The sequence below is a fragment of the Gymnoscopelus braueri genome (assembly GCF_963280865.1).
Source record: "Gymnoscopelus braueri genome assembly, chromosome: 9".
Taxonomy (NCBI): domain Eukaryota; kingdom Metazoa; phylum Chordata; class Actinopteri; order Myctophiformes; family Myctophidae; genus Gymnoscopelus; species Gymnoscopelus braueri.
Window position 1 is genome coordinate 3,083,308 of NC_137610.1, and position 26,343 is coordinate 3,109,650.

Genomic DNA, 26,343 nt, shown 5'->3' on the forward strand with positions numbered 1-26,343 from the left:
GGGGTCTGTGGCCTTAACGGCCATCTAACTTAGGGTCCTTGAAGTTAAAAACGGATGAGAATCACTGTCATACTTGATATGAAAAGATGCACGGCTGAATGAATCATAGCTTCTTTGTTCTCATCTAACACCATTAACCAGCAACACACACATTCTGTCACTGTGAGTCCTCTGTGAAAAGAAGCCTCACTGTGGGACACCAGTTAAACCGTTACACACACACACACACACAGGTTTTTAGACAGAGATGCTTTCATGAGGACCAATCCAGAACTGTGGATGACTTTTGTAACTCTTTGGAACACTGTGTGTTGCTGAGTGAGTACACAATATCACAGGTCTGCAACTCAGAGAGTGTACACATATGAATACACATACGTACACACATTATGTACACTCTCAGTGTGAGAACGTCTCAGTGTTTATAGGCTCTATGCACAGCAGCCATATTATCACTTCCTTCACAGGTGTTACCAATGATACTAATGAAGGCTCTGTTCCATTAGTGTAGCACAGTGGTTTCCACGACCCTCATAAATCTGAGAGTGTACAAATGGAACCAAATGGACCCGTAAGGCCCATTTGGAAGCCCATGAGGGTCCCTGGACCCCAAATTTAGATCCACTGGTGTAACAGAGTGTTTCCAGAGAGCCAACATCCAACAATATCAGCACCCTGACTCTGTTTGACCAGAATGGAACAGAGCCTTCATTAGTATCATTGGTAACACCTGTGAATGTCTTCACAATATGGCTGCTGTGCATAGGTCTCTCAGATCACTGGTGGACAGTGACGGAAGAAGTACACATTTTTTTCTCTTCTTCCGAGTAAAAATAGCAATACCCTATTGCAGTAATAGTCTGTTAAGTTCGGTATTCAACATTTACTTGAGTAAAAGTACAGAAGTATTGGCATCAAAATACTTAAAAGTACCAAAAGTAAAAGTACTCACTATGCAGAATGTCCCGTTTCACAAGTTATCATAAGTCTAAAATGTATTAAAAATATTTTGGAATACAGCAGATCTACAAGCTCACAACGCGTCGCATCCCGACGCGTTGTGAGCTTGTAGCTCAGCTATTTTCAAATTGCCAAATCTTAAATAGGGCTGAAGTGGTTAATGCATGTTTTATAATAATAATCATGTCTCACTGTTTCTCTACCCTAGGTAGAGAAATAGTGAGACAGACAGCTGGACATCAAGCAGCTGTGGCTCGCTCCACATCCAGGTGTTGAAGCAGGACGGGCCGCCCAGGGGTCCTCACCTCACCAAGCAGGGCCCAATGATTACTCCATTAAGACTGGGAACGCATCTGTGCATATTAAGATTTCTTTGGCAATTCAAAATACTATATATATATATACACACACACACACACACACACACACACACACACACACACACACACACACACACACACACACACACACACACAACTATAGAGCACCGAAGTCTGACGTAATTTACACATCCTACCTGGTTCGCGGTTTTCCACCCCCATTCTGAATCCTCATAGACGTGTTTAATATCGCGTCAAATAGTCGATACACTTATTTGTTTTAGCTCGTGCTCATTTGATTTTGCTATTTTGTCTCATCTGTTTAAGAAAGAAGGTAGCTGATATATTGCACTTTTACCTTAGCGCTAGGTATACTCTTGGTTGCTTGTTTTTGCAGGAAATGCACTTAAGACTTCTGGTGATTAGTAGTTTTGTTCCCTACCTATGTTGAATGCACTTAATCGCTTTGGATAAAAGCGTCTGCTAAATGACTGTAATGTAATGTAATGTAAATAAGAACTGTGTTCCCAAAATAAATAAATATTCCCGGCGGTTTGGATATGAAGCATCAACTGACGGTGAGAAAACGCTAACGTTACTGAATTAGTTAAATTTTCGCCAGAAACAGATTGTATCAAATATAAGTGACTGACTATGATAAACGATACAGAACCTCCTCCCTGACAATATCGCAGAGACAGTTTGTTTATTTTTGGACCACAATTCTTATATGAGACGATTCTAAGATGACCCAATGTTATTCTCCATAGAGAAATTACTTTACGAACCAGGGGATGGACGAGTGACGTCAGGACTTCTGTACTCTATAATAGCCTATCTACAAGCTCACTGCCGCGCTATGAGCTTGTAGATAGGCTATTTTTTAAAGTATAAATGGATAATGTGGTTAAAATGATTGTGATGCTATATTAACTCATTTAGCTAGGGACCCCCTGGCTGGTACTTAACTGTACTGTACATTACTGTACATGGACAATGCATCCCCACTATGTCTGTCACAATGATCCTGATCAGTTACTTTTGCATAACGGTTAGCAATAACGGTTAGCATCGTTTCCATTCATGTGTATATCATGAACCCAGCTGCATTTAAATGTCATATTTCCATGTCACTGTCCACATTATTTCACCTCTTACACCTTTCATCTAGGGTATTTAGAAGGGGGGGGGGGACAAAAATGGTGATACTTAGTTGACTGTGGTCAACTAAGTATATAGAGTTTAAAATACTACACACACACACACACACACACCCCCCCACACACACACACACACACACCCCCCCCACACACACACACACACACACACACACACACACACCCACACACAGTCTGTTAGGATTTAGAAGACATTTGCAGAATCCCCCAGAAGCAAAGATTTGAGTTAAAAATGTTTGCTTTAAAAAAACACAGTATTCAAAGATTTGCACACATTTTCACGATTAAAAAAACAGAACATCATAGCAGATCTCCAAGCTCATAAGCTATGAGCTTGTAGATCTGCTATTTTTGTACAGCCCAAAGTATAAAATATTGGTTATAGATAATTTAAAAAATCTAAAATGACACAGTATGCGTTCCTGCATTAGGATTTAGAAAACATTTTAAGAATCGGACTCAGGCCTTAATGGGTTAAGATCCACATGGGAGCCACACACTGGATCCTATAAGATCCACATGATCCCATTTTTGTATACGCCTGGTCCAGCGTCCAGCAGCCTCCCTGCATGAGGCAGAGGAGTCTGCATTCAACTCCAGACGCTCCTCCTCCAAAAAGACGTCAAACGCACACAATCCCAACAATAGGAGCACTTCAAACAAGCTCCTCTCATCATGTCTGACACCCCGACACGGCGGGGAAAGGGAAAAGGGCCGTTCCTTTTAGTCCAAAGGGACGTCTGGGAAAATAAGGAATTGTCAATCAGCGAGACAAAAGGGGTTCTCTGCTCGTAAATGGAGATGAATGATTAAGACAAGTTTCCTTCCTTCCGCCTCTCTTCTTAATTGCGTCCCCAGATGCCCTCCCGAAAAACTTGGACGGACATCTGACCGACCCGATGACTTCAGAGACGTTCTACTTGTTTACAGTCTGAGGGCAGTGGAACAAACGTAGTCCAGCTGATTCTCACACTATTTGTTTTTATTTATTCCGAGGACCCCCAGTTTCGTATGCATTTAGACCAGTGGATCTCAAACTTTTTCATGTCAAGGACCCCCAAAATTATATGTATTTGGCCCCGGACCCCCATCTAAAACAATTTGTTCCAGGGACACCCAGAAGCAAAGGTTTGAGTTACAAATGTTTGCTTATAAAAAAATATATATATATATATATTCAAAGATTTGCACAAATGTTCACGATTTTTCTAAAATAGTAGATCTACAAGCTCGTAGATCGAGCTTGTAGATCTACTATTTTTGAATAGCCAAAGTAAAGTACCTCCCAAATTAATATGCTTTTTTTGGCACCTCATAGCGACGTTGTCAATACAGCTTTTTGTCTATGAGGAAGTAGCACTTAAAAAGAAGGAATGCTGCGTGCGTGTTCCAATAGCGCCCAGGGATATTTTGGAACACCACACGTTATCAGAAACTATAAAAAATAAAAAATAAATTCCCTTTTACGTATCTGCATAAGTACCAACTTTTGATGTTGGAATGCTTCTGTGGAAAATCCAATAAACAACGTTTTTTTTTTTTTTTTAAATAAACATTTCTGGTGGTTATGATTTTTTGCCGTGAGTGTTGCGGGCTGACACTCACAAATAAAAATAGTGTTTAACAGTATTTAGAGAAGTTTTAGAAAACACATTGATGCGAAATGTTTAGATTGTGAAAAATACAGTGTACCAGTAAAAAAAAAAAGTGTTTAAGTGAAAAGGTTACATCGTATAACTTTAAGCACTATTGAAACGATATCAAGAATAGCAGATCTACATTTTTTGAAGATAAAAATAATAATAATCAGGACACGTGTTATATGGGTCTGGCTGTATAGGCTATATAGGGTCCGGTCACTTCAAATCCCCAGCGTCCACATTCTGGTCCACATTAGCCCGAAAATAGCAGATCTACAAGCTGAGCTACGGGCTTACAAGTGGATTTGGTGTGTAGACAGGAGTTGGAGTGGTTATGAGCACACAGTACTGTACTGAAGAGAGCTTGTCACAGAGCTACAGGATCGGGGTCTGGAAACAAGCATCAAAGCATACAAACTTAACCCATTAAAGACCGGGAACGCATCTGTGTCATTCTAAGATTAGTTTGGCTATTCAAAAACGGCAGATATACAAGCTCATAGCGTGGCACCGAGTGCCGCGCTATGAGCTTGTAGATCTGCTGTTTTTGAAAAATAAAAAAATAAATGCAAATCTTTGAATAGGTTTATACATGTTTAAGTCAAATCTTTGATTCTGGGGGGTCCCTGGAACAACATATTTTGAGATGGGGTCCGTGGCCAAATACATACCATTTTGGGTGGTCCTTGACATGAAAAAAGTTCGAGAACTACTGATATAGCAACATAATTTTTTTTTTTTAATCGTTTTAGAAGACATTTGTAGAATCCCCAGAAGCAAAGATTTGAGTAAAAAATAAGTATGCTTTAAAATATATATTCAAAGATTTGCACAAATGTATGATAAAAAATATAAATAAATGCAGATCTACAAGCTCATACTGTAAGTGCCATCTGCTATTTTTTGAATAGCCAAAGAAATCTTAAGTGACACAAACGTGTTCCCGGATTGAATGGGTTAACTCCGTAGACACGGCCCTCTTGCTTTCACACACACACACACACACACAGATCTCACATATCAAAGGTCCTGGAGCAAGGCTTTCAGCCTGGCTACATGAAAGCCTACACTGTGGTTTGTCTCTCATACTTTCACAGTGTTTTCAGACACAGGGCCGCTACTTCAAAAGACGCTTAAATCGCTACCTTTTCTTTTTTTTCCTTTCTTCACTCCACAAACCTTTCTCTTTTTTTTCTCCTCTTTAGCTTTGCTTGATTCCTGTGATTCCTGGTACTTGATAAGCGCGCCGCGACGACCAATTCTAAATTGGCACGGTTATTAACCCCCGCCCCCCCTTTTCTGTGTCTGCCGCGATGCTTTAGTGCGCCTAAAGGTGTGTGTGTGTGTGTGTGTGTGTGTGTGTGTGTGTGTGTGTGTGTGTGTGTGTGTGTGTGAAAGAGAGAGAGAGAGCGAGAATGACACACAGACAGACAGAGTCAAAAAGACAGACAGACAAAGACAGAGACAGACAGAGACACAGACATGCAGAGAAAGAGAGAATGAGACAGACAGACAGACAGACACAAAAACCAGACAGACAGAGAAAGGCAGACAGAGACACAGACATGCAGAGAAAGAGAGAGAGAGACATGAAGAGAGACTTGAAGACAGAGAGCTAGAGAGATAGAGAGACAGAGAGAGAGAGAGAGAGAGAGAGAGAGAGAGAGAGAGAGATGAAGAGACAGAGAGAGAGAGAGAAAGAGAGACATGAAGAGAGAGAGAGACAGAAAGAGAGAGAGATAGAGACAGAGAGAGACAGACGAAGAGACAGAGAGAGAGAGAGAAAGAGAGACAGAGAGAGAGACATGAAGAGAGACTTGAAGACAGAGAGCTAGAGAGAGAGAGAGAGAGACAGAGAGAGAGAGAGACAGAGAGAGAGATGAAGAGACAGAGAGAGAGAGAGAAAGAGAGACATGAAGAGAGAGAGAGATAGAGAGAGAAAGAGAGACAGACATGAAGAGGAAGAGAGACAGAGACAGAGACAGAGACAGAGACAGAGAGAGAGAGAGAGAGAGAGAGAGAGAGAGATGAAGAGACAGAGAGAGAGAGAGAAAGAGAGACATGAAGAGAGAGAGAGACAGAAAGAGAGAGAGATAGAGACAGAGAGAGACAGACGAAGAGACAGAGAGAGAGAGAGAAAGAGAGACAGAGAGAGAGACATGAAGAGAGACTTGAAGACAGAGAGCTAGAGAGAGAGAGAGACAGAGAGAGAGAGAGACAGAGAGAGAGATGAAGAGACAGAGAGAGAGAGAGAAAGAGAGACATGAAGAGAGAGAGAGATAGAGAGAGAAAGAGAGACAGACATGAAGAGGAAGAGAGACAGAGACAGAGACAGAGACAGAGACAGAGAGACAGAGACAGAGACAGAGACAGAGACAGAGACAGAGACAGAGATGAAGAGACAGAGAGAGAGAGAGAGAGAGAGTATTACAAACATGTGTTCATGTTCTTATCACCATGGGAAAATGTGTTCAGACAGACTGGTGCATTATCCCAGCTGCAAGGGCCGAGCGAGCTGCATCTCTGTCTCTCTCTCTCTCTCTGTCTGACCTTAAAACGGTGCCTTCAAGCCACATTATGTATCCTCACCATATATACTGTATATATACATTTATTATGTATTCTCACCACGGCCGTGACTCACTAGGGTCCACGGCGTTGTGTGACAGAACATTTTAAACGAGGCCTTAAGGCCCCCGACACACACTTTTCCAGCAGTGGACCAGCGTTGCTGTGGGGCATTATCCATATTCTAACTTTGTGTTTTTTTCCTCGTAAATTAACGCCCTACTTGATCATACTACAGCGTCACACTGAAGCATCAAAAGTGGCAGATCTACAAGCTTGAAACGCGGCACGAAGCGACGCGTTTCAAGCTCCAAAAAGGTACAAAGAGTACTCAAGTAAATGTACTTGTAGTTACTGTCCAGCAGTGACTCTTTGATCAGCATCAACAGACTGAGCAGTGTGATGACATACAGGGCAACATGCTCCAACTCATATACATTATCTCATTTTTCAATAGAAACGTTAAATGTCAACATAGAAAATGTGACATGTATGTATCAGGGCCTTTTAGAGTTAGACCAGTCGTTTTCATGTCAAGGACCCCCAAATTAATATATATATGTATTTGGTCAAGGGACCCCCATCTGAAAATGATTTTGTGGCAGGGACCCCCCCATTACAAGATAGTCAAAATGTTGTCACATTTTGTTCAAGATGTCTTTGAAAATGGCAGATCTACAAGTTCACAACGCGTCCCGATGGGCCATTTTCAAAGAGCCGATGTGTACAGGGTATTGTGTGGTTAAAGTTGTTTTGGATACTATGAAGTCGTTTTGCAGTGGGGGACCCCTGAAACCGCTCCTCGGACCACACTTTGAGAAGCACAGTTTTTTTAGACAAGAGTCATGTGAATGAGGCCAAGCACCTTCCGATACACCCCCCCCCCCCCCCCCCAACACACACACACACAATGTGGACGGAACTTTGTAAAGTCAGTTAAATTGAATTAAGCGAGGGGGGTGGGGGGGTGGCTTTCTTTCTGAACTGTTAATTCTGTTGTTTTCCAAAAAGGAAGCTAAGCACTGCCAGCCGGGTTTTGCGATGACTAACTCACTTAAAGTCCCAGTGAGTCAGTACTGTGTGTGTGTGTGTGTGTGTGTGTGTGTGTGTGTGTGTGTGTGTGTGTGTGTCTAGCGTCAGCAACACCATTATCCGGCCGCTAAGTCCAAGAATCATTGGCCAGCAGCACATCGTATACTGCGGTGCCAACTCCATGTTTTATTTTGCCAAGTTTCTGAGGACCAATTTAGTAGCGAAGGAGGAAGACAGACAGACAGACAGACAGACACTTGTGAGACACTTACAGCTCATAACTGGCGTGGCACTTTTTTCTCTAAAACAAAAAAGCTGTGGTGTAAAGTAACTAAGTATATTTACTCAAGTACAGTACCATATTGAGGTATATACTACTTTACTGGAGTATGTCCAATGTTCAAATCAGTACTTTTACTCCACTATAATCATTTGACAACTTCAGTTACTTTGACTATTTCGATTATTATTACAAAACATACATTAACCACTTCAGCCCTATATAGATTTCGGCCCTTTGAAAATAGACGATCTACAAGCTCATCGCGACGCATTGTGAGCTTGTAGATCTGCTATTTTCAAAAGATTTGACATTTTATACATTTGAAAACTTGTGACATTCTGCATGATTAGTACTTTCTACTTTTAGTACTTTAAGTACATTTTCATACCAATACTTTTGTACTTTTACTCAAGTACATTTATAATTACGGACTTTTACTTGTAACAGAGTATTTCTACATTGCAGTATTGATACTTTTAGTTTTACTCAAGTAAAAAAATTAGTACTTTTTCAACCACTGCAAAAAAGTAATTCAATCTCATCACAGCAGTGTGTTGACAGCAGAGATGTTCAACGTCACATTCAGCTCCACAGCAACTACAACAACGTGCTTCACAGATAAGTTAGTTTAACACATTGTAGATTGGCTGAGAGTCCACAACCTTCATCTCTGACATGATGTGGAAACTAAGACTTGGTGCAGTGGTGGAAGAAGTACTCGGACATTTTACTTAAGTAAAAAGTAGCAATACCATAATATAAAAATACTGTTACAAGTAAAAGGTGTTCAAAATGTCACTTGAGTAAAAGTACAAAAGTACTTACAGTACCAAAAGTAAAAGTACTAAAATGTTTGAAAATAGCAGATCTACAAGCTCACAACGTGTCGCCATGCGACGCGTTGTGAGCTTGTAGATCTGCTATTTTCAGATAGCCTAGATATAAAATGGTGCTGAAGTGGTTAATGCATGTTTTATAATATGATAATTTATATCTACAAAGTAACTAGTAACTAAAGTTTTCAAATAATTGTAGTGGAGTAAAAGTACAGTATTTTCCTCTGAGATGTAGTGGAGTAGAAGTAAAAGTACAGAAATTGGAAATACTCCACTAAAGTAAAAAATACCTCAAAATTTTACTTAAGAACAGTACTTGAGTAAATGTACTTACCGTAGTTACTTTACACCACTGACTTGGTGGCCCTCCACTCTTCTCATTCTGGAGAACAGATCAACAAGAACTACACAAGGACCTGAGCAAAAAAACCTTAAACTTTTGTTGCTTGATGCAAATAGTCGGTGTAATTTTCATTGCTATTTTCAGCGACAACAGATCTACAGATCCACAACAGGAGAACAGATCTACACCAGGAGAACAGATCTACAGATCCACACCAGGAGAACAGATCTACAGATCCACACCAGGAGAACAGATCTACACCAGGAGAACAGATCTACAGATCCACACCAGGAGAACAGATCTACACCAGGAGAACGGATCTACAGATCTACACCAGGAGAACAGATCTACAGATCCACACCAGGAGAACAGATCTACACCAGGAGAACAGGATAGGAGAAGCGTTCTGTGTCAAACAACTCACTCAGAAAGTGGTTGGAAAACGTCTGCCAGCCGAGCCTACTGCATGTAATACATTCTCATCATCATATTCATATCCTTTATTTAACAAGGTTACACTCATTGAGATTAAATTCTCCTTTCCAAGAGTGACCTGGTCAAGAGGCAGCATTATTATAACAATAGACAAAATAACAATACATTTACTGTATAACCCACCAGACAGAAGAGAATATCCAGTTATAGAAGTGCAAAACAGGATCAGGAGGAACTAAAATGGTTAGGAACAACTTCAGGAACCAGCCACATTTGCCGTCTCTCCATCCTTTAAAAAAGATTTAAATTCCCCCAAAGGGATCAGCTCAGATCGGTTCAGATCCTTCTGCAAATCATCCCAACAAGAAGAGGCAGCATATTTAAACGTTTTTTTGCCTAATTCTGTCTGAACGGTGTTTTGAGAACGCAGGCCATACTGACTTGGATTCCTATTATAAAACTGTAGATAAGAAGGAGTGATGTGTAAATGAAGATCAACCAGTGTGAAATTCTGCGTACATACAGAGAAGGCCACTTCACAGCATAGAGATCACAATGGCTTCCACAGCCAGTAATAAAACGTAAAGCACGTTGATGATGTTGTCCTCACAACAGAACAGACCGATAAGACTACAGGTTAGACATCGGCTTGCATAGGCGCTCTTTAACACATCCACCGCCAGAGGTTAATCTCATAATAATGTACTCACCTGCCAAGGTGTTTTTGTTGTTTTTTTGTTTTTTTCATGTCGCCATAGATCTTGTTAAAATCCTTAAGATTGAGCCGTGAACGGTCTGTTTACGTCCGCGAGATCTCCCTGTATCTCCCAGTGAAGACCGCATGTCAAACGGACTTCCATGACTGTAGTTAGAGCGGATTACGTTAAACAGTGAAATGCGAGGAGAAAAAACTACAGGAAGAGAATTGAGTTTCAGTTTCGTCTGTAGAATGGGAGCGGGCGTGATCGTCGAAACCGGATCCCAAATAATTCTATTTCCTGTCATCAAACCGGAAACGGAAGTGGATCAAAAAAATTCCGAAAGTGCACCCGGACCGCGCATGCGCGAAAAGACCGCAGCCCGTAGGACTACGGGCTCGGCGCTTAACCGTTGGATTTAACGGCCCGTAGAACTACGGGCCCGGCGGTAAAGGTGTTAATACAAATAAATTCATAAAATGGACTGTCGTCATATTCCTTGTTGCTGTAATGTGGAAAAGGCAGAAGGATCATTGCTTTAACCCATTAAGACCGGGAAAGAAAACTATGTTGCTATAATATATAATCAGTGGTTCTCAAACTTTTTCATGTCAAGGACCCCCAAATTGTCCGCGGACGGCTCCATCTCAAAATATTTTGTTCCAGGGACCCCCAGAAGCAAAGATTTGAGTTAAAAATGAATATATATATATATATATATATATATTCAAAGATTTGCACACATTTTCACTATTAAAAAAAACTAATAGCCAAAGTATAAAATATTTTTTAAAGTGGTTACACAGATGCGTGCCCGGTCTTAATGGGTTAAAGTTCAAATGGCCCCAAAACAATACAGAGAAGCTAATTAAGAGCGATGCTGCGTTCAGGCTAACGGTGACAAGCGGCCAGCGCGTGGTCGCGGCTACGCTGTCGCCCCGCTCGCTGTTAAAGTGTTGCTGGAGCCACGCTGCATGAATGAAAAGGTTAGGGTCACATAGCAGAGGGAAATGCTTAACGCCAATAATTAGCTTCCATTTATGGGAAGTGGACAGGAGAACTGTGTGGAGAGAGAGAAGGAGGTGGACTGGAGACGGTGAAACCAGAACATAATATTGTTGCTGTCGTGTGGAAAACCCAGATAATAGACGCTAATAAATTATAATTGTACAGTATTGTAAACGGTGAGGTTCTCGTATACGCCCTCCTAAATGGTAAATGGTTCATTTCTATAGCGCTTTTATCCAAAGCGCTTTACATAGGTTGTGCATTACATTCACCCATGTCCAAAACTGTTTGTTTTTAAAAGCAGTGAAAATAGCTGATCTACTCCTGTACAAGTGGTCCCCGTCCCACAGGTTGAGAACCACCACGTTAAAGGGCAAGACCACTTTGGTAGAGGTTTGGGTTGTGTAGTTACCTTGCCATGATGTAACTCCAAAGGTGGGCAAGAAATAAAAAATAATTGCTCCATTGATTAGAAATTGATAATTCAAAATATGCTCCTCATTGACTTACATTGTACGGTAAAACTGCTCTCAAAGTCACTCTTTTAGCACAAAAACGAACGCAAACAAAGTTGATTCAGACAATATAGAACATTAGGGGTGTGCCGATACACTAATTTCACCAAACGATACGATACGATATTTGGCTCACAACTTCGATACGATTTCGATACGATACGCACTTTTTAATTATGAAAATATATGGGGGAGAAAAAATGCAAACAAATAATTCTGTTTTTGCATTATTCAGACGCAAACTTGTAGCTTTTCAGCTACAATAGCCGTTTTGAATCCAAATAGGGCAATAGTGTGACACCTGACCCGAAAAAAAACAACATGTTGTCACCCTTTTCACCTCGGGGCTGTTTGCATGCCTGATTATTATTATTGTAAAAAAAAAAAACGACATTTTTTTGTTTGTTTTTTTAATAAAAATGTTAACTTCCTGCTGATTTTACTATTTGAAGATCCGGATCCGGATCCGCGAATCCAGTCCGGGTTTTCTTCTTAATAAAAATGACAAAATCAACAGGAAGTTAACATTTTTATATTTAAAAAAAACAGTACTGGGTTTGGTGATGTTCTATATTGTCTGAATCAACTTTGTTTGCGTTTGTTTAGGTGCTAAAAGAGTGACTTTGAGAGCTGTTTTACCGTACAATGTAAGTCAATGAGGAGCAAATTTAGAATTATCAATTTCTAATCAATGGAGCAATTATTTTTAATTTTGGAGTTACATCATGGCAAGGTAAATACACAACCCAAACCTCTACCAAAGTGGTCTTGCCCTTTAACTCATTCAGTGCCTGACTTATTTCTGGCAGTTTGGCTCTGAGTGCCAGAGCCAAAAATACATTGTAAAAAAAAAGTGCTTAGGAAGCGAGATACAGCCTTTTTCAGTAATATGTTAAACAAGAGGTGAATGGAGCAGCAGATATCTTGGGTTCTGAACATTCTTTTTCAAAAAAAAAAATAATAATAATAATTTAAAAAAAGATTATATCTTTTTTTGGCCCCCTGGGCTTATAAAAACGTGACGTCAATGGCACTGAATGAGTTAACCCATTAAGACGGAGATACAGCAGTTGGCGGCAGAACGGAGCGTGTGGCCCGGCCCGGGAACAAACCCACCCACACGTTGGCATCCAGAGACTCCATCAAGCCATCCATGCCATCCTGTGTTTGGTCATGTTGCTAAAGAAAGAAAGACTCATTCCGTCCGTGTTCGGCTGCTGGAAACCCGCATATGTCCAAAAAAACTTTTATTTTCAGGAAATGATAAGGAAAACTTGTCAGAGATAAAAAAAATAGAAAAAAATAGAAAAGAAAATAGCCCATCTACAAACTCACAATCGGCTATTATTTCACTACTTTAGCTTGAGACTCTTGTATGACGAAGTAGGGCGTTAGGTGAAGAAGAAACATACGTTGAAATACGGAGATACAAGGTTTCTGCCCGACATCGACGATTCAAAGAATAAAATATACCGCAGTACCCACATCGTCCACCGGTCAGAGAATGATGTGCTTTTTCTCTCCTCACCAATTAATCCATTCAATCAATCCGGGATCCAGGGGTCATCACCATGCAAGCTTGTGTGACGGACATTTCCATCAATATTGTATTTTTGCCACGGACGTATACAAAACAACTGATCAGTAATATTACCAGAATCACATAGGCCTAGCCCTACATGTATACTGATGGATTGGATTCCTGATGTGCCATAGTGTGTCTACTCTATTCCACTGCGCTACACATTTTAAAACCAGCCACTTATCAAATAAATAAAAATACATTTTGGGGGGGAAAGCGGAACTACAAGGTTCCAACACATTTCTTGTAGATCAGCTTTTTTTTTTTTTTTTGCCTATAATGACATGCTCAAAATTGCGATGTCAGATATGTATTTGACCACGGACCCCCATCTCAAAATATTTTGTTCCTGGGGGTCCCAGAAGCAAAGATTTGAGTTGAAAATGTTCGCTTTAAAAATATATATATATTCAAAGATTTGCACACATTTTCACGATTTTTCAAAAATAGCAGATCTACAAGCTCATTGCGCGGCACTCGGTGAGCTTGTAGATCTGCTATTTTTGAATATCCAAAGTGTAAAAATAAAAATCTTAATGGGTTAAAGCTATACTTTAGAAAACCTGGAGACCGGGAAGTTATCCACTGTATACTGGTAGGTGGCAGGAAGTTATCCAGTGTATACTGGTAGGTGGCAGGAAGTTATCCACTGTATACTGGTAGGTGGCAGGAAGTTATCCACTGTATACTGGTAGGTGGCAGGAAGTTATCCACTGTATACTGGTAGGTGGCAGGAAGTTATCCACTGTATACTGGTAGGTGGCAGGAAGTTATCCACTGTATACTGGTAGGTGGCAGGAAGTTATCCACTGTATACTGGTAGGTGGCAGGAAGTTAACCACTGTATACTGGTAGGTGGCAGGAAGTTATCCACTGTATACTGGCAGGTGGCAGGAAGTTATCCACTGTATACTGGCAGGTGGTAGGAAGTTATCCACTGTATACTGGTAGGTGGCAGGAAGTTATCCACTGTATACTGGCAGGTGGCAGGAAGTTATCCACTGTATACTGGTAGGTGGCAGGAAGTTATCCACTGTATACTGGCAGGAAGTTATCCACTGTATACTGGCAGGTTGCAGGAAGTTATCCAGTGTATACTGGCAGGTGGCAGGAAGTTATCCACTGTATACTGGCAGGTGGCAGTCCTGAGACTGGCATAACATGTGGCATGGTTCACCTATTTTCCATTTTGGGGATTTCAATAAATCGGGTCTTATCAGTACAGACAGTGCTTCCATCTTACATTACAGGAGCAAAAGGGCCATACCTGAGGACAGGAAGAGATGAAGTTCTACCAGCTAAACTAGTTTTGTGTTTGTCAACTTGAATAGTTGTGGTTTCCATTAAGGTGAACAGGTCTATGTTGATGAGAAAGTCTAAGGTGTGCCGACAATGGGAAAATACTTGAGTGTCAAAACAGATAATTATGTACAGTACACAAGTGATTAATGAAAGGCGTGACAGGATAGAAAGCAATGCAGTGTCACGATAGTTTGATGCAAAGGTGCATAACTTTGATCAGAGGTGAGGAGGAACTCTGAAGGTGAGGCTGTGTGGATCAAGGGGTTCCATGCTTAACTTAAATCTTAGATCTACAAGCTATGAGCTTGTAGATCTGCTATTTTTGAGAATCGTGAAAATGTGTGCCTACCAGTGTATACTGGTAGGTGGCAGGAAGTTAACCACTGTATACTGGTAGGTGGCAGGAAGTTAACCACTGTATACTGGTAGGTGGCAGGAAGTTATCCACTGTATACTGGTAGGTGGCAGGAAGTTATCCACTGTATACTGGCAGGAAGTTATCCACTGTATACTGGCAGGTGGCAGGAAGTTATCCACTGTATACTGGTAGGTGGCAGGAAGTTATCCACTGTATACTGGCAGGAAGTTATCCACTGTATACTGGCAGGAAGTTATCCACTGTATACTGGCAGGTGGCAGGAAGTTATCCACTGTATACTGGCAGGTGGCAGGAAGTTATCCACTGTATACTGGCAGGAAGTTGTCCACTGTATATACTGGCAGGTGGCAGGAAGTTATCCACTGTATACTGGCAGGTGGCAGGAAGTTATCCACTGTATACTGGCAGGTGGCAGGAAGTTGTCCACTGTATATACTGGCAGGTGGCAGGAAGTTATCCACTGTATACTGGCAGGTGGCAGGAAGTTATCCACTGTATACTGGCAGGTGGCAGTCCTGAGACTGGCATAACATGTGGCATGGTTCACCTATTTTCCATTTTGGGGATTTCAATAATCGGGTCTCATCAGTACAGACAGTGCTTCCATCTTACATTACAGGAGCAAAAGGGCCATACCTGAGTACAGGAAGAGATGAAGTTCTACCAGCTAAACTAGTTTTGTGTTTGTCAACTTTAATAGTTGTGGTTTCCATTAAGGTGAACAGGTCTATGTTGATGAGAAAGTCTAAGGTGTGCCGACAATGGGAAAATACTTGAGTGTCAAAACAGATAATTATGTACAGTACACAAGTGATTAATGAAAGGCGTGACAGGATAGAAAGCAATGCAGTGTCACGATAGTTTGATGCAAAGGTGCATAACTTTGATCAGAGGTGAGGAGGAACTCTGAAGGTGAGGCTGTGTGGATCAAGGGGTTCCATGCTTAAAGGAGAATTCCGGACAAATTAAGTGTTATCTTTGATGTCTCGTTACTCACCTACCGACGTAAAAAGTGGCGTTCTTTTTTTCCATAGATTCCCCTGTCGTCATTTTTTAAACCCCCTCCGTTGTCATAATGGGAGCGCGTGGGTCAGGGAAATTCGTCTATTATAACCGATGCAAAGTTATTTTTTTCTCTACTACTATTCATTGTAGAGTCTCAAGATAGTCAAACATGCGCTGAAACTTCCTGCGAGGCTACCGTTAATGAAAACGTTAATAAAACGATTTAACACTGGATGCTTGTTTCTTTCCAGAACCTGGCAACTCGTGTTGCCAGGTTCTGGAAACAAGCAACCAGTGTTAAATCGTTCGCCATTAACGGTAGCCTCGCAGGAAGTTTCAGCTCCTTTAACTTAAATCTTAACTTAAAACTTAGATCTACAAGCTATGCGCTTGTAGATCTGCTATTTTTGAGAATCGTGAAAATGTGTGCAAATCTTTGAATATATATATATTTTTTTTAAGCGAACATTTGTAACTCAAATTTTTGCTTCTGGGGGATTCTACAAAATGTATTCTAAATACAGTTGTTTTTTTGAAAAAAAACATGTTGACAGTATATATCAGTATATATCATTCTCATGTCAAGGACCCCCAAAATGTGTTGCAGGGACCCCCCAGAATCAAAGATATGAGTTAAAAGTGTATATATAAATTCAAAGATTTGCATGGCTTTTTTCCCCCCAAAATAGCAGATCTACAAGCTCATAGCGCGGCACTCGCTATGAGCTTGTATATCTGCTATTTTTGAATAGCCAAAGAAATCTAAAAATGACACAGATGCGTTCCCAGTCTTACAGGGTTAAAACACCAAATCAAAGAAAAGGACATCTTTGAGAGCCCCTCCCCCCTCCATCCCATCACCCTCCCCCCATATGACATCACAGAGGTGACATTCCAATGTGGTGCTAAGCTGTCATCTTTGCTTATTGATTTGCTCCATTAGGGTCACTCCTCCTCCTCTCTCTCGCTTTACTTCTCTCTCTTTGGCACAGCTGGCTGGGAACACTATTACAGGGGAAGCCGTTTGAACTTTGACCCCGAGGCCCTGCACATTGGCTGGGAAACCCTTTAGTGTGCCTCTGGCTCATCCGAGAGCACCACAGCCTGCAGGGAGGCACACAGGAGTAACTAAGTACATTTACTCAAGTACTAATACTCAAGTACAATTTTGTACTGTAAAAAAAGTCAATTTGTGGCCGATATCAGTGATTCACAAAGTGAGGTCCAGGGACCCTCAGGGTTCCTTGGGCGGGGGGGGGGATTCTAAATGGACCCTTAAAGGTCTATAACTCTGAGAGTGTACAACAGGTCCATTTGGTTCTATTTGGTTCCATGTGTTAAGGGTCCATTTGGTTCCATGTGTTAAGGGTCCATTTGGTTCCATGTGTACACTCTCAAGACTTATGGAGGTCTTTGAACCACTGGTCTAGTAAACTGGGCCAGACCGATAATATCAGTCAGGCTGGAGGCCAAAAGAGATCCAACCAACAACTTTGTTTTTTTTCTTCACTTTGGCTCCCAACCCACAAACTGATCTGTGTTTTTGCAGCGATTAAGCGCTTGAGAGGGACGCGTTCAGCCTAACAGTAAACGCACAAGGCCTCAGCGCTTTGGCTGTTTGCACAACGATAACCGTAGAATACACCAGGCAGGCCTTGACACACACACACAATACATCAGGCAGGCAGGCAGGCCACACACACACACACACACACACACACACACACACACACACACACGACATGTATCAATACTGCAATTTAAGTAAAAGTCCGGAATTCAAAATGTACTCGACTAAAAGTACAAAAGTATTGGTATCAAAATGTGCTTAAAGTACCAAAAGTAAAAGTACTAAAATGTTTGAAAATAGCAGATCTACAAGCTTGGTTTTCAAATAGCCTATATATAAAACACGGCATTTAATAATATATATCTGCAAAGTAACTAGTAACTAAAGTTTTCAAATAATTGTAGGTGTAGAAGGTGTAAAGGTGTAAAGTAACTAAGTACATGTACTCAAGTACTGTACTTAAGTAACATTTTTAGGTATTTTTTACTTTACTGGACTATTTCCAATTTTCAGTATTTTTACTTCTACTCCACTACATCTCAGAGTCAAATATTGTACTTTTACTCCACTACAATTATTTGAAAACTTTAGTTACTAGTTACTTTGCACTTATAAATTACTACATTATAAAACATACATGAACCACTTCAGCCCTATTTCATACATAGGCCATTTGGAAATAGCAGATCTACAAGCTCACAACGCATCGCATCGCGATGCGTTGTGAGCTTGTAAATCTGCTATTTTCAAACATTTTAGTACTTCTACTTTTGATACTTTAAGTATATGTTGATGCCAATACCTTTGTACTTCTACTCAAGTAACATTTTGAACACAGGCATTTTACTTGTAACAGAGTATTTTTTAATTCTGGTATTGCTACTTTTACTTCAGTAAAATTTGCGAGTGCCTCTTCCACCCCTGCATTTAACTGTGTAAGTGTGCAAATGGACCCGTAGGGGTTTTAACAGTGCCGTCGTCAATAGAAAGGAGGAATTAAAAGTCTCTCTCTCTCAGCGAACTGAAAGAGCCTCCTGTACAGGCAGGGTGAGAGACAAGCCATTGTATGGATCACATACCTCTGATTGTTCAGGAGCCTAACACATGATACCAATGCCACACAAAGCTTTGAAGGACACGCACACACACACACACACAGCTTAACCCATTAAGACCGGGAACGCATCAGTGTCATTTTTAGATTTCTTTGGCTATTCAAAAATAGCAGATACTGTACACAAGCTCCCGCGCTATGAGCTTGTATATCTGATATTTATTTGAAAAATGGGAGCAAATCTTTGAATATATATATTTTTGTTTTAAAGCGAAACATTTTAACTCAAATCTTTGCTTCTGGGGGATTCTACTATACGTCTTCTAAATCATAACAGTTTTTTGAAAAAAGTTGTGCTGCTATAATATCAGTGGTTCTCAAACTTTTTCATGTGAAGGGCCCCCAAAATGATGTATTTGACCACGGACCCCCATCTCAAAATATGTTGTTCCAGGGACCCCCCAGAAGCAAAGATTTTAGTAAAAAAAATCGCTTTAAAAAAATATACATATTCAAAGATTTGAGGCACCGACACATTTTTCAAAAATAGCAGATCTACAAGCTCATAGCGCGGCACCGAGTACCACTTTAACCAAATAATGGTTAAAGTGGTTACACAGATGTGCTCCCGGTTTTAATGGGTTAAAAAACACACCCGAACTGCAGCGGCACAAGAACTCACGAAACGCTCCCGGAAAAAGACAAAGACTCAACTCAACGTTCATGAAGAATTTATCTGGACCACTTCTCCGTACCCCCTACAAGACCATACTGCAGTCAGTGTGGTTCTCAAAAGTGGGGTCTGGGGACCCCACAAAAGGGTCCTTGAGGGAGGGGGTTCTTCCACGTGGTCCCCAGCTAAATTATTCAATTATCAAAACCAGTTCGACCAATCGACAAGTCGAATCGTACAAGCTTGTGACGCGTTGTGAGCTTGAAGATCGGCTAATTTTGAACAAAGAAATGACACAGATCTCCTTGTGTGGGGGTCCCGGGGCCAAGTACATATCAAAATTGGGGGTCATTGACATGAAGATGTCCGAGAACAATTGCCGTACTGCACTGTCCCTATGAGGGCCCATTATGAGCCATTGTGAGCTTGTAGATTAGCAATTTCACTGAATGTCCTCCCCAGAATAGCAGGGCCTCTATGGTTGAAGTGGTCGAAGGTTGTACAATATAGGCTTTAGGGCAGTGTGTTTTTCAACCCGAGGAACCCTAAATTGATATACATTTGGCCGCGAACCCCCATCTGAAAATATTTTGTTTTAAGGACCCTCATGAAGGAAAGATTTGAGTTAAAAATGTAAAAAAAACTATATTCAAAGATTTGCACACATTTTCAAGATTTTTCAAAATAGAAGATTTACAAAAATAGCAGATCTACAAGCTCATAGCGCGTGCCGCGCTATGAGCTTATATATCTGCTATTTTTGAATAGCCAAAGTATAAAATAATGGTTTAAGTGGTCACACAGATGCGTTCCCAGTCTTAATGGTATGTTATAGGAGTTAGGGGGGGGATCAGCCAGCTGGTCTATAGCGGGTGCATCCCGGGTGAAGAGCAGACCGCTCCGCTACGCTCCTCTCACCACAGAACAGATGAAGCTGGGAGAAGATCAGCTCCACCATACAACTACTTCCTGACATGTTTCACAAAACATTTTTTTTTAAATCATCCATTAAAAAAAAGTAAGTAATAGCAAAAATAGCTGATCTACAAGAGTTTGTAGATCATCTGATCAGTGGTAAATTCATGATGCATCTTTGTACGTTCGGGTCCCATGGGGGAGACACCAACTGCATCATTTGGGTCTCGAGCTAAAACGTTTGGGAACCCCTTGCTGGTGGGGGGAGGGGGGACATCAGCCAGGCCAGCTGGTTTAGTGGGAGCATTCCAGGTGAAAAAGTGTTGCTACAGAGAGATGATCAGCTCCCCATAGATATAGAAACCTAGATACCTCATTGGCCGCTGCGGTTCATTGAAGTGACCTGTATCCGCCGCAGCCGCCATATACTCGGAGCCAAGCCTGGGGGTCAGCCTGGTTGCTAGTCTGCACGTTATAGGATATATACTAGACTGCTCACAACTCATCAGCTGTCTTAGGCCCTTAGTGTCCACTGGGAGTTTTTTTTCCTCGGCTGAAAACGCATCGCGCGAGGTCAATGCGCAGCGCCCTGGAGTTTCATAAAACACGGCGCTGCCATTATCCCATTAAGACCCGAGGCGATTCTTTAAAATGTTTTCTAAACCCTAACAGTTTTTTGAAAAAAAAAAAATAAGATTCTTTCAAGATTTTTCAAAAATAGCAGATCTACAAGCTCATAGCGCAGCTATGAGCTTGTAGATCTGCTATTTTTGAATAGCCACATCTTGGTGGACACAGGGCCTTACTTTGAGATATGAACACTCACACGCGCCACACACACACACACACACACACACACACACACAAGTTAAAAAACAACTACAACCACATGAACTCTAGTGACCCAGTTCTGGGCATGTCATAATAGGCGAACATTCCGCGAAAATGGCCGATTTACAAGCTCACACGCCGTGGCCTGGTACATCTGCTATTTTCGGCAAAGGGATTTGGTGTAAAGGGGAACGATCAACAAAGTATTATGGGATTTAAGACGTGTTTTGTTAAAAAAGGCAAAGATCTATTCTGATAGTAATCATTGCTGTTTGTCCCTCGAGCTCTTTAATAAACTGAATACATTTTTTAGGTGGTTTTGCCACCTTGTTTATAGTGTTCCAGTTTCAATGCTGTCTGCTCATTGCTTTGTGTCATCACTTCCAATATCACTTGTTTTATCCTGCATCCTTTATGAACCTCTCCTGATTGGCTAAGATTGGTATCCCAACCTGAAAACGTGTCTCCGTTTACCAGAGCTGGAGAGACGAGTAATAACAGACACTCTATAGCAATGATTACCATCATAATTTAGAGCTATTTAACACTTAACCCGTTCAATCCGAGAACGCATCTGTGTCATTTTAAGATTTCTTTAGCTATTCAAAAATAGCAGATATACAAGCTCATAGCGTGGCACCGAGTGCAGCGCTACGAGCTTGTATATCTGCTTTTTTTTTTTTATCGTGAAAATGTGTGCAAAATCGATTTTTGCAGAAAGTTTCACGATTTTACAAAAATAGCAGATCTACACGCTTGTAGATCTGCTAGAATAGAAGAGAAGAGAAGAAACTGTGGTGCCCAGCAGAACTAAAAAGAGCAGTCTCAGGGCCCTATTTGCGCCAGTGGCCTTACCCATTATCCCCATTACTATTTTTAAAAACATTTTCAAATGGTTCAACTAGCCGATCTACATCGACACGTTGTGAGCTTGTAGATTGGCTATTTGAACTATTTGAAAATGTTTTTAAAAATAGTAAAAAATGGCAAAGAAGTTTAGGGATAATGGTTAAGGCACCGACGAAAATAGGGCCCTCAGTCCATTTTGTTTTTTGGATGTAAATGAATCAAACAGTGGAGTGGTCCTTGGAGAGGGAGAGAGAGAGAGAGAGAGCGAGAGAGGCCTTTGTGTGACTCTGGAGTCATGGTCATGGTGACAATAAGAGTCTCTCTGTCATGGACTGGAGATGTTTAACCTTTTGATCCGCCTCCTTCATGATGTGCTTTTAGAGTCTGTTGAGTTCCTGCTTTAAAAAGGGAGTCAAGATGCTGACAGACAAAAAAAAAGACGGGAAAAAAGAACTGTGGTGGACTTGTAGACTCAAGTAAAAGTAACAATACCGCAGTGTAAAAGTACTTTGTTACGAGTACAAGTCCTGCATTCAAAATCTTGACGCAGGTCAAAGAACAAAAATAATTAGCATCACAATATGCTTAACGTAGCAAACGTATAAATTACTCATTATGCAAAATGGCCATTAGAATCACATACAGTATCATATTATTGGACTAATAAAAATTTCAATCAATCAATCAAAAGACTATAATCATTCGATCATTAACCACTTAAGCCATTATTTTATAAAAGAAAGAGGTTTTAATTCATCATCTAAATCTACAAAGTGCTTAGTAACTAAAGCTGTCAAAAAAATATAGTAGAGTAAAAAAAATACAATATTTGTCTCTGACTATAGCTAATCATTTCCATTTCTTGATACTTTAATCTCAAAGCACCTTGAAACTGTACTCAAGTACATCACTTGAGTAAAAGTACTTAGTTACTTTCCATCAGAAAGGTTAAGACTGTTATTGTGTCACTGTGTCGTATAAGTAACACCGTTCCATCAAACTGTGTGGTTTCACTTCCTGTTAGGTGGTTTTTCTGTGGAACCCAAAAGGAAGTAAACTCTGCTAAATATCTCCAATCTTAGGAGATCATCTTCTGTGCTTTATAGCATACTGTGTCATTTTAGATTATTATAGCTATAACCATTATTTTATACCTTGGGCTATTAAAAAATAGCAGATCAACAAGCTCATAGCTACGAGCTTGTAGATCTGCTATTTTGTTTTTTGAAACATCGTGAAAATTTGTGCAAATCTTCTGAATATATGTGTTTTTTAAAGCGAACATTTGTAACTCTGATTCTACAAATGTCTTCTGAATCCTAAAACAGTTGGGTTTTTTTTAAACTGATGTTGCTATAATATCAGTGGTGCTCAAAATTTTTCATGTCAAGGACCCCCCCCCCCCCCCCCCCAAATGTATATGTATTTGGCCGTGGACCCCCATCTCAAAATATTCTGTTCCAAGGACCCCCGTGCAGAAGCAAAGATTTTAGCTAAAAATGTATATAATATATTCAAAGATTACACACATTTTCACGATTCTTAAAAAAAAAATAGCAGATCTACAAGCTCGGTGCAGCGCTATGAGCTTGTAGATCTGCTATTTTTTGAATAGCCAAAGAAATCTAAAGTGACACAGATGCGTTCCTAAATGAAGTTAGTTGGTTTTTCTGTGGAACCCAGAAGGAAGTAAACTCTAGACACAAATGGTGCTAAATACCACCAATCTTTATAACTCCTATGTTAAGCACCTAAACCCTATACTTAGAGTCCCTCAGGGCTCTAAATTAGGACCTCTAACCCTCTAGTATTTCCCTCTCTAAACCAAAGTCTCAAGCTCACAACGTGTTGCAACGCGGCCTGTTATAGAGCTTGTAGATCGGCTATTTTCACTGAAATGTTTGCCGCAGAATATTAGTCTGGCCATTGGCCAGACACTGATGATTTGAGATCAGTCTGGCCAATGCCAGGCTACCAGAACAATAAGGACGCTACTAGGGTTCAAGTGGGTTAGCACGTTTATCAAAAGGGTTCTATTATAGAAACACAGGAGGTTCCTAAACGAGAGAGATAAGATGGCACACTTTAGGAAGTCATTCAAATGTAACAGGCTATTCAAATGTATAACCAAATGAACCTCAGAGTTTAAAACAGCCCTGAGGGTTTAAGACTGTGTAGTCTGTTTAAAATAACTGTCCCTACATACATTAGACTTGCATAGTCTTTAGCTTAATTATCATAGTTTTACTCTGAGATTTAACTATAATAGCTTAGCTTCTGAGAGTCTACACATGTAACCAAATGGACCCGACCAAATGGACCCTAATGGGTCCATTTGGTTACATGTGTAGACTCTCACGAGTTAAAATAGCCCTGATGAGGATTCATTTTGGACGCTGTGCCTGTTTAAAATAATCTTCCCCAATAATAAGTCTATCCTCCCCCAGCCCTCCATCATGTGTCTAACAGCAGGGGTCTCAACCCCCAGACCCCAACCAACCATGTTTAACATCATCTGAAAACCTCTCTCTCTCTCTCTGATGTAGAACACTATAAACACAGCCAGTCTATCTCCGTCTGCCACTGTTGCCACCATGGCACTATGCCACCATGCCACTGTTGCCACCACTGTTGCATCCATGCCACAGTTGCCACCACTGTTGCCACCATGCCACTGTGCCAGAACCAGCTTTATGATATATAATATACCAGATACCACTATATAAGTTCTAGGGTTGTTGTAGCAGAGGTTCTTACCTTGTTGTGAGAGACTCTGACTCCATGAAACAAGCTGCTGACAGAGACAGACAGACAGACAGACAGACAGACAGCATGGCACTACTGTAGCCACCATGCCACAGTTGCCACCATGCCACTACTGTATAGCCACCATGCCACCATGGCACTTGGCACCACGTCAATTCCCAATGGAGAGGAGACTCAACTGCAGTCAAAAACACTGCTGAAGGGACCATGCTTTACCCCATCTCTACCACACACACACACACACACACACACACACACACACACAGAGAGAGAAGCCTGACGTTACCCCGTTAAAGAGCCGACCAAATACACACACACACCACACGCCGACGTGGAACCCATTTTAACAAACACACACACACACACACACACACACACACACACACACACACACACACACACACACACACACACACACACACACACACACACACACACACACACACACACACACACACACACACACACACACACACACATATTCTAATTCCGAATCCGTCCTGCTCTTCGGTATCGTATCGTAACGGTCCACAAACACAATACAAGTAGATACACGCAGATTAACGCACGACGCGTTGTTTGTTTTGTTCCAAAAGTGAAGCCGTTGGCGGTGTGTGTGTGTGTGTGTGTGTGTGTGTGTGTGTGTGTGTGTGTGTGTGTGTGTGTGTGTGTGTGTGTGTGTGTGTGTGTGTGTGTGTGTGTCGAAGCCGCTTTCTCTCTCAGATACAATGAAAGAAAGTTTGAAAGAAAACCCGCTGTTTTCTAACAAGACAGATAAACCGTCCAGAAGAGACTCCTAACAACCAGCTTTACGATGATATGATACCTCTATGTATAAGTAATACGTTCTAGTAGTGTTGTTGTTGTTGTTGTTGTTGTAGCAGAGGTTCTTACCTTGTTGTTAGAGACTCTGACTCCATGAAGCAAGCTGCTGACTGAGAGACACACACAGACAGACAGAGATGTTGCTCAACTTGTAGGAAGGACTTTCCTTCAGTGTGTAGGAGGCAGTGCCATCTAGAAGGCTCTGGTAGGAGGGAGGAGTGAGGAGGGGGGAGAAGGAGGAGGAGGAGGAGGAGGAGGAGGAGGCATGGATGCATGGCTCTGCCTCAGCTCTGTTGGCTGTTCAGGAATGTAGTGTGGAGGGGCCATCGTCATCATCACTGCCAGTGGTGGAAGAAGTATATTTTACTCAAGTAAAAGGTGTTTTCTTTCGTTTAGTTGTTTTTACTTAAAGGTAGGGTAAGTGATATTTTTGGGGTTTTTGGTTTTCTTTTTGTTAAAAAGGTTAAAGTACTAGATTCTGATAGTAATCATTGCTACAGAGTGTTTGTTCGGGCACAGGGGTCTCTCCAGCTCTTTAGTAAACAGAATATAGTACATTTTCAGGTAGGTGACAACATTTAAGCCAATCAAGAGAGAGCACTGAAAATGTATGTTCTGTTTAATAAAGAGCTGGAGAGACATGGGAGACTCCTTTTACTGAACAAACTATCTATAGCAATGAGCACTATCACAATATAGAGCTATTTAACACTTATTTTAACCAAAGTAAATCACTTACCCTAGCCTGGTAAACCCTCCCTCCGGAAATCTCATTT

At 41.0% G+C, this 26,343-nt stretch overlaps 1 protein-coding gene across 1 annotated transcript in view; it reads right to left on the bottom strand.

Annotated features, from left to right (window-relative positions):
• Positions 1-25,735, bottom strand: part of LOC308091815 (solute carrier family 45 member 3) — an 83,889-nt gene extending 58,154 nt beyond the window's left edge. Inside the window, exon 1 of the mRNA XM_080437544.1 lies at positions 25,637-25,735. The gene's annotated coding sequence lies outside the window, so the exon portion shown is untranslated. The remainder of the gene's footprint in view (positions 1-25,636) is intronic.
• Positions 25,736-26,343: the final 608 nt, after the last annotated feature.